General features: G+C 43.6%; 1 pseudogene; it reads left to right on the forward strand.

Moving 5' to 3' along the window:
* Positions 1–1,263: 1,263 nt before the first annotated feature.
* On the forward strand, positions 1,264–8,792 carry LOC105515569 (annotated as a pseudogene).
* Positions 8,793–10,011: the final 1,219 nt, after the last annotated feature.

The following is a 10,011-nucleotide window of genomic DNA, read 5'->3' on the forward strand; positions in this document are numbered from 1 at the left end:
GAGGCCAAGGCAGAAGGATCATCTGAGGTCAGCAGTTTGAGACCGTCCTGGCCAACATGGTGATACCTCATCTCTACTAAAAATACAAAAATTAGCTGGGCGTGGCAGCAGGTGTCCTGTAGTCCCAGCTACTTTTTACTTACCAATTTCCATGTGTTAACTCAACATGATCTGATTACCACTCCCAAGACTGACTCTTTTCTCTTTTAGTTAACGTCACTTGTCAGTCCTTTCTGCTAAAAGTTCCTTCAGGGGCTTTTTATCTCTGGTTTTTTTTGTTTGTTTTTTTTTTTTTTTGAGACAGAGTCTGGCTCTGTTGCCCAGGCTGGAGTACAGTGGCCCCATCTTGGCTCACTGCAATCTCCACCTCCCAGGTTCAAGTAATTCTCCTGCCTCATCCTCCCAAGTACCTGGGACTACAGGTGCCTGCCATCATGCCTGGCTAATTTTTGGATTTTTAGTAGAAATGACATTTCACCATGTTGGCCAGGCTGGCCTCAAACTCCTGACCTTAGGTGATCCACCCGCCTCAGCCTCCCAAAGTGCTGGGATTACAGATGTGAGCCAAGGCTCCTGCCCCTTCAGGGGCTTTTTAACAAAGTTGTCATTTCCTTATAAAGAAATCGCCATCATCATCATCATCATCACAACTTCAGAGTCATATAGGGTATCATTTACTAAGAACATTTTATATTAGAATTCTACGCCATGGAAATGGAAAAGGGCCTTGAAAATGATCTAGGTCAAATCCTTCATTTTACAGATGAGGAAGTGGGCTCCAGGGAACTTGAATGACGAGTCCAAGTGAACACAGCTACGTGGGGCAGAATTAAAGTAAGAAAAAACTGATTTATATTAACATCTTTTTTTTTTCTTCTTCTTTTGAGATGGAGTCTCACTCTGTTGCCCAGGCTGTAGTACAGTGGCATGATCTTGGCTCACTGCAACCTCTGCGTCCCGAGTTCAAGTGATTCTCGTGCCTCAGTCTCCCCAGTAGCTAGGATTACAGGTGCATGCTACCACGCCAGGCTAATTTTTGTATTTTTAGTAGAGACGGGATTTCACCATGTTGGCCAGGCTGGTCTCGAACTCCTGACCTCAAGTGATCCGCCCACCTCAGCCTCCCAAAGTGGTGGGATTACATACGTGAGCCACTGCGCCAGACCCAAACTGATTATTTTAAAAGTCCTTTCATCTGTATCATCCTCCATTTGATTCCCACAAAGTTCTTCAAGGAAGGGAAGTGTAGATACTCCATTGAAGATGGGTGTACCGGAATCCTACTCCCCTTTTTCTCTTACCGTCAGGAATCTCATCCAGCTCATTGAAATCATCCTGCTGTGGGTGAGTGAATTCCAAGGAAAGTGATGTAGAAGATTTTTCTAGACTTCTAGTAGAGACCCAAAAGTTGATTTCAGAATCAATTCTGTGGCTCATAATAAACATTTATTGTCACAAATGAGTGAAAACTATCACCACAATGCATTCATTGAGAATATTGATAATGTAGCAATCTCTGTTATTTATTGAAAATTACTCTCCATGATATTGTTGCAAAGATAAGTGTACAGCACATATATACATATACACACACATATACAGAATAAATGTTTACACTGGCTTGCTTTGTAAAAAAATGTTCTTAGGGCCAGGCACAGTGGCTCACGCCTGTAATTCTGGCACTTTGGGAGGCCCAGGCAAGGGGATCACCTGAGGTCAGGAGTTCAAGACCAGTCTGGCCAACATGGTGAAACCTCGTCTCCCTAAAAAATACAAAAATTAGGGGCCAGGCACGGTGGCTCACACCTGTAATCCCAGCACTTTTGGAGGTCGAGGTGGGCAGATCATGAGGTCAGGAGATCAAGACCATCCTGGGTAACACGGTGAAACCCCATCTCTACTAAAAATACAAAAAAAATTAGCTGGGCTTGGTGGCGGGTGCCTGTAGTGCCAGCTACTCGGGAGGCTGAAGCAGGAGACTGTCTTGAATTCAGGAGGCAGAGCTTGCCTCCTGGGTGATAGAGACAGCCTGGGTGATAGAGACAGACTCTATCTCAAAAAAAAAAAAAAAATAGCTGGATGTAGTGGTGGGCACCTGTGGTCTTGGCTACTCGGGAGGCTGAGGCAGGAGGATCACTTGAGCCTGAGAGGTGGAGGTTGCAGTGAGCCGAGACTGCTCCATTGCACTGCAGCCTGGCAACAGAGCAAGACTCTGTCCCAAACAAAACAAAACAAAACAAAACAAAAACTTGTTCTTACTGTGTGCCAGAATTACAAAAGTTTAAAAGCATTAGTCTACAAGTTCTGGGGTAGAGTATAGGTTCAACCTATTTAGGTCATTATGTCAATTTAAGAAACTTAACTAGTTTACTGCCGGGCATGGTTAAAGTAAGGTAAAATAGAGATGAGGCCTGAAGAATCCTGAGAAGACAAAACCACTTAGGCCTCGTAAGTGAACTCAACCTTTCTTGATTTGCACACATAAGGAAAACTTAACTTGAGCTAACTCTTATAAATGCCTGTATTAAAGAAAAACAGGACTTAAGCTCAACCAATCAGAAGTAGCCAACAAACTTTTATAACTATGAACTTTCATAGGAGATCGATCAAATAAGGCAACTGTATAATTGTATCCAATCAGATGTTTTCTTTGCTTTACTTCTGTGTCTGTCCTATAAAAGCCTCCCCACAGATTCTCTTGGTGGAGTTCCTGAACCACTTCTGGTTTAAAGCTGTCAAGTCCATGAAATGTTGTTTGCTCAAATAAACTCTTTTAAAATGTTTATTGTGCCTGCATTTACCTCTTTAACAGCAGTAAAGATATAGTTTCACGGCCCGGTACAGTGGCTCATGCCTGTAATCCCAGAACTTTAGGAGGCCGAGGCAGGCAGATCACCTGAGGTCAGGAGTTCGAGACCAGCCTGGCCAACATGGTAAAACCCTGTTCCTACTAAAAATACAAAAAAATTTAATTGGCATGATGGTGGGCACCTATAATCCCAGCTACTCGGGAGGCTGAGGTAGGAGAATCTCTTGAACAGGGGATCTCGCAGTGAGCTGAGATCTTGCCACTGCACTCCAGCCTGGGTGACAACAGTGAGACTCCATCTCAAAAAAAAAAAAAAAAAGATACAGTTTCATGATAGAAAGCACAACTGTAATGAGGTCAAGACAAAGCTAGGTTTCCATTTTTACTCAAGTTTCTATAAGACATTGGGCAAGTTATTTATCTTATCTGTGAAATGGGAAAATTCCACCTATTTGATACAGTTGTTGTGAAGTTATCTGTGATGACACAGGCACCTTGATGAATTATAATTCATCATTATAAGCTTTCTCTTTTTACCCTCTTTTTGCTTTTCCTTCCCCCACCACTCATCCAGTGAGGCTACATCTATAAATTGGAAATTTCCTTGTTTATACCTAGATCTCTGTGATCATACAAAAGAGTCAGCTCTAGCTCTGGAATGCTGAGTAATGGAGCTGGGAGTTTACCTCGGGTGGGGCGGGGTGATTAGGATGCTTCAGTTTTCATAGTAAAGGTAGTAATAGCAGCAGTAACCATCGCTGTCATTATTTATGGAAAATCTACTCTCTGCTAGGCATTGAGCTGAGGTTTAGATGTATTTCAGTGAAACTTTAACATCCCTCAAATGGAATTTATGATTTCCCACCATGATCCAACTCTCCCTCCCTGCTCCTTTCTTGCTTCTGTCTTCGGATATATCCATTCATTTATCCAAACTACCAACTTCATCCTTCCCTTCCCTCACCATCACTGCAATCTAAACCACAGGTAAGCCCTGCTGATTTGAATTCTTTTTTTTGAGACAGAATCTCACTCTGTTGCCCAGTCTGGAGTGCAATGGTGCAATCTTGGCTCACTGCAACCTCCACCTCCCGGATTCAAGCAATTCTCCCTGCCGCAGCCTCTCGAGCAGCTGGAATTACAGGCGACTACTATCATGCCTGGCTAATTTTTTTCTTTTTTTTTTCTGAGGCGGAGTCTTGCTTTGTTGCCCAGGCTGGAGAGCAGTGGTGCAATCTCAGCTCACTGCACCCTCTGTTTCCCTGGTTCAAATGATTCTCCTGCCGCAGCCTCCCGAGTAGCTAGGATTACAGGCACATGCCACCACACCTGGCTAATTTTTGTATTTTTAGTACAGACAGGGTTTCACCATGTTCGCCAGGCTGTTCTCAAACTCCTGACCTCAGGTGATCCACCTGCCTCAGCCTCCCAAAGTGCTGGGATTACAGACGTGAGCCACCGCGCCTGGCCTCAAAGTTGAAGCAGTTCTTATGCCTCAGCCTCTCGAGCAGCTGGAATTACAGGCGACTACTATCATGCCTGGCTAATTTTTTTCTTTTTTTTTTCTGAGGCGGAGTCTTGCTTTGTTGCCCAGGCTGGAGAGCAGTGGTGCAATCTCAGCTCACTGCACCCTCTGTTTCCCTGGTTCAAATGATTCTCCTGCCGCAGCCTCCCGAGTAGCTAGGATTACAGGCACATGCCACCACACCTGGCTAATTTTTGTATTTTTAGTAGAAATGGGGGTTTCACCATGTTGGCCAGATGGGTCTCAAACTCCTGACCTCAGGTGATCCACCTGCCTCAGCCTCCCAAAGTGCTGGGATTACAAGCGTGAGCCACCATGCCCGGCCTCAAATTTTTTTTTTTTTTTTTCCTTTTTTTTTGAGATGGAGTCTCACTTTGTCACCCAGGCTGGAGTGCAGTGGCGTGATCTCAGCTCACTGCAACCTCTGCCTCCCGGGTTCAAGTGATTCTCCTGCCGCAGCCTCCCGAGTAGCTAGGATTACAGGTGCCCACCACCACACCTGGCTAATTTTTGTATTTTTAGTAGAGACAGGGTTTCACCATGTTGGCCAGGCTGGTCTCAAACTCCTGACCTCAGGTGATCTGCCCGCCTTGGCCTCCCAAAGTGCTGGAATTACAGGTGTGAGTCACTGTGCCCAGCCTCGAATTCTTAAACTAGGCCAAAGTCATCCACTTCCCTTCACCTCCATTACTACCACTGGAGACCACACTGCTATCATCTCTTAAGATATTTTATCGCCAGGCGCAGTGGCTCATGCCTGTAATCCCAGCACTTTGAGAGGCCGAGGCGGGTAGATCACCTGAGGTCTGGAGTTTGAGACCGGCCTGACCAACATGGAGAAACCCCATCTCTACTAAAATACAAAATTAGCCAGGTGTGGTGGTGCATGCCTGTAATCCCAGCTACTCAGGAGGCTGAGGCCGAAGAATTGCTTAAACCCGGGAGACAGAGGTTGCAGGGAGCCGAGATCGCACCATTGCACTCCAGCCTGGACGACAGTGACACTCCATCTCAACAACAACAACAACAACAAAGATATTTTATCTAGAGCAGTGCTTCTCAAAGTACACACCCAAAACTCAATCATTAGCATCACCAAGGAATTTGTTACAAAAGCAAATTTCCAGGCTCCACCTCAAGACTTCTACTGAGTCACTCTGGGAGTCGAACCACCAATTTGTTTTTTGATTTTTTGTTTGTTTGAGACAGGGTCTTCCTCTGTCACCCAGTCTGGAGTGCAGTGGCTTGAACACCTGGGCTCAAGGGATCCTCCCACCTTAGCCTCCCAAGTAGCTGGAACTACAGGCATGCACCCCCATACCTGGCTAATTTTTATTATTATTATTATTATTTTGTAGGCACAGAGTCTCCCTATTTTGCCCAGGCTGGTCTCGAACTCCTTGGGCTAAAGCAAGCAATCTGTTTTTTTAACAAGTTCCCCAGAGGATAGTGATTAGTGCTCAAATTTGAAAGCCCCTGCAGACTATAGGTATGTCAGAGTAAGGAAGAGGAGCTGAGGAAATGTAAATTTTAAAATAGAATACAGTGTATTAAAAGTCTATACCAGCAGATTGTTTTTATTTTTATTTATTCATGTATTTTTTGGACGGAGTCTCCCTCTGTCGCCTAGCCTGGAGTGCAGTGGCACGATCTCAGCTCACTGCAACCTTCACCTCCTGAGTTCAAGGGATTCTCCTGCCTCAGTGTCTTAAGTAGTTGGGATTACAGACGCATGCCACCAAACCCAGGTAATTTTCTGTATTTTTAGTAGAGACGGGTTTTTACCATGTTGGTCTGGTTGGTCTCGAACTCCTGACCTCGGTGATCTGCCCGTCTCAGCCTCCCAAAGCGCTAGAATTACATGCATGAGCCACCGCACCAGGCCTGTAGATTATTTTTAAAAACTCACTGGCAAAATAACTAATTTATCATGAGACAAGTTAATGAAGAAATCAGATATTTGGAGATATTTGGTTTTATCTTTTTTTTTTTTTAAGCTCTGTTGGATTTGAGATACTTGGTTTTAAAGGGCAGACAATTAAATATTGAAATTAAAATGCATTTTCCCTAAGAATAGCATATGTTTTAGGAACACATTTTCATTTAAATACTTGTTATTTGTTACAGATGACAGCAACACATTTTCTGCTTATAGCAGAGATTAAATCTGAAAGATTATAAATAGTCCAATTTATTTTTTACCATACTCACTGTTGCTGAAATTGAGCAATGAAAGTAGATAAGCTCATTTAATTTTTGCTTACAGTCAGCAATCCTTTCTGGCACTCCTATGTGGGGCATTCCACAATGCCTTGGGGGAACTGACTTCAAGGAAAGACTGATATGTTAAAACATTTTCCCTGTCACAAATTCACACCAATTTTTTTTTCCCCCCCACAAATGCCTTACAGGTGAGCCGAGCCCATGCTAAAGCATTACCCATTAAAAAGCCCTTCATCAAGGAGTGTTTGGTGAAAGAAGTGGGAGAAGAGTTAAGAGCAAACTAAAAAGAAATGAAAACAGAATGCAGACAGAACAGGCTAGGGAGAAAAAGGAAATAAACCAAGTGAGGCTGTGGGGATGTAAATCCTTTTCTCTGGGCTGGGTAGGGCAGGGGGGCGCACACCTGTAATCCTAGCACTTTGGGAGGCTGAGGCAGTAGGATCACTTGAGCCTGGGAGTTCTAGACCAGCCTGGGCAACAAAGTGAGATCCCATCTCTACACAAAATTAACCAGGCACTATAGCATGTCCCTGTAGTCCTACCTACTGGGGAGGCTGAGGTGGGAGGATCACCTGAGCCTGAGAGGTCAAGGCTGCAGTGAGCCCTGATTGTACCACTGCAATTCAAGTTTTCCCACAAAGCGAGCAAAATTTTCTCTGAAATTTTTTATTCTACTCTGATAGGCAATAGCCAGTTAGGTTTTCATCTGTGTTGATGCTATGTAAAGACCAAGTTCTGGCCAGGCGCGGTGGCTGACACCTGTAATCCTAGCAATTTGGGAGGCTGAGGTGGGTGGACCATGAGGTCAGGAGTTAGAGACCAGCCTGGCCAACATGGTGAAACCCTGTCTCTACTGAAAATACAAAAAATTAGTGGGGCGTGGTGGCAGGAACCTGTAATCGCAGCTACTTGGGAGACTGAGGCAGGAGAATCGCTTGAACCCGGGAGGCGGAGGTTGCAGTGAGCCAAGACCGCGCCATTGCACTCCAGCCTGGGTGACAGAGCCAGACTCCAGTCTCAAACAAACCAACCAACCAAAAAACAAGTTCTGCCTGGGAATTATTCCATCAACAATACCACAACAGGTATTTATTATACACAGTGGGGTCAGACTAGATGATTTCTAAAGTCACTTGTAATTCTGAACTATGAAGATTCGGAAAAATTTGATAACACATTATAGACAAGAAGCAAATTTCTGGGGGAGATGTATACAGATGCCCATGAGGATCAAAAAAGAGGGCTCTGTGAATTGCATCCCATACTGTTTAAGGCAGGAACCAAGAGACTTCAACTCACCATCAAATTACTTCTGAATTAAGATGAGAACCGCCTCTCCTACAGAGAACGGTAAAATTATATGAAAGCCATCTGACAGGAGAAGAAAAAAAGGAAACACGGAGGGAAATGATCTTTAGAATCACACTTCCTGCTATTTCTCTTTTTTGCTTAGGAGATACAAAAAAGGGGCTGGACGCGGTAGCTCACGTCTGTAATCCCAGCACTTTGGGACGCAGAGGCTGGCGGATGACCCGAGGTCAGGAGTTCAAGACCAGCCTGGCCAACATGGCGAAACACCGTCTCTACTAAAAATAAAAAAATTAGCTGGTCGTGGTGGCGGGCGCCTGTAATCCCAGCTACTCGGGAGGCTGAGGCAGAAGAATCGCTTGAACCGGAAGTTGCAGTGAGCAGAGATCGTGCCATTGCACTCCAACCTGGGCGACAAGAGGGAAACTCCGTCTCAGAAAAAATAAAAAAGCCTTTCCTGTTAGGCGAGAGCTGCGCTACGCGAGGGTGTCGGACGCCGTTTCTCGTTTTCATCATACAGATAACAGCCGTGCTGCAAAGATCGTCAACGTACCTAAAAACCGAAGAACCTTCTGTAAGAAGTGTGGCAAGCATCAGCCTCACAAAGTGACACAGTAAAGAAGGGCAAGGATTCTTTGTATGCCCAGGGAAAGAGGCGCTATGATCGGAAGCAGAGTGGCTATGGTGGGCAGACAAAGCCAATTTTCCGGAAGAAGGCTAAGACCACAAAGAAGATCGTGCTAAGGCTGGAATGTATTGAGCCTAACTGCAGATCCAAGAGGATGCTGGCCATTAAGAGATGCAAGCATTTTGAACTAGGAGGAGATAAGAAGAAAAAGGGCCAAGTGATCCAGTTCTAAACTTTGGGATATTTTTCTTCTGATTTTGAAGAGAAAATGTTGAAGCCCTAGAAAAACTACCTGAGAGAAAACAGTGATATTCTTATGCAAAATAAATAAATAAATAAAATAAAAAAGTAAAAATAAAAGGGAATGTGTTAATAAGAGACCAGAGATTGTTAACTGTTTCCTAGTTATGCAAGAAAAGACTTAAAAGTGCAGCTGGGAAGTATCCACCAAACAAACTGATTTATCAATGTTGTCTTCTAATAAATTTTACCCTATGAGAATGTCCACTTGGCTGTCTCTCGTGCTCTTAAACATGATTATGGAAAATATTTTTTTCCAACACATTTTAAAGCTCCAGTTAAAACTCTTGCTCTGCTTCTTTGAGGTGCCATCATGTTATGTGCGTAGAACAAAAGATTCTCACTCACATAATTAATCCCAGGAAACAGACGATCATTACAGTCTTATCCAGAGTTGATGTATGCTTGCACAATACTTTGGGTAAACAACGACACCACACGTATGATTAATGACATTTGCATGAGTATTTTTTAAAAAGGCAGTGAGTTGAATATAACATTCTGGGAAAAGTATGTGTTGAGTCATTATAAAGGAAAGTTCGATATCCTTTTTTACTACTCATTTTTTAAGTCACAGATCTACCAGGTAATTACTTGAGGAAGACCCATGAGTGCCAGATGCATGGTGGAGCCCTGAGGTTAACTCTCTTTATGTCTGTTCTCTGTCTTTCATGGAAATGCCAACATTTTTGTATCAGAAGGAGCATGATTTTTATACTCGTAAAATTCATCTGCCAGCCCTTACAAAGAGACACTCCCATTCCTGTTCCTGAAAAAAAAAAAAAAAAAAGACAGAAAACTCAACTTTTCCTTCAACTGTAAAATTCCATTGTTTCAGAATCTCAGAAACATATATCTTTCTTCTCACGCCATCTAACTCTTCTCCTTACCAAGTACAGTAAGTCATATGGACTCGCCCCTGTTGTTGAAGGCCATGTTCTTCTCCAGAGTACTTTCCTTCTAATTGCATTTTTTGTGACACACACAGATGCACAGACACACACACACACATAAAGGCTTAGTTATCTCAGTTTTTCTGAGCTGCCTTATACAATTGAAGATGTAAATAAATGAACTCTATGAAGAACTCATCAAAGAGGTGGCACCGTGGCAATGTCTCAATGAGTTTCTCACATATGGAGAGAGAAACTACAAGTGACAGGACATTGGGGTCATGGTTACTTCTTTAAATAGTGCCTTGGTCAAGCTTAGTGAAAC

Source organism: Colobus angolensis, unplaced genomic scaffold, assembly GCF_000951035.1.
Source record: "Colobus angolensis palliatus isolate OR3802 unplaced genomic scaffold, Cang.pa_1.0 Scaffold263, whole genome shotgun sequence".
NCBI lineage: Eukaryota > Metazoa > Chordata > Mammalia > Primates > Cercopithecidae > Colobus > Colobus angolensis.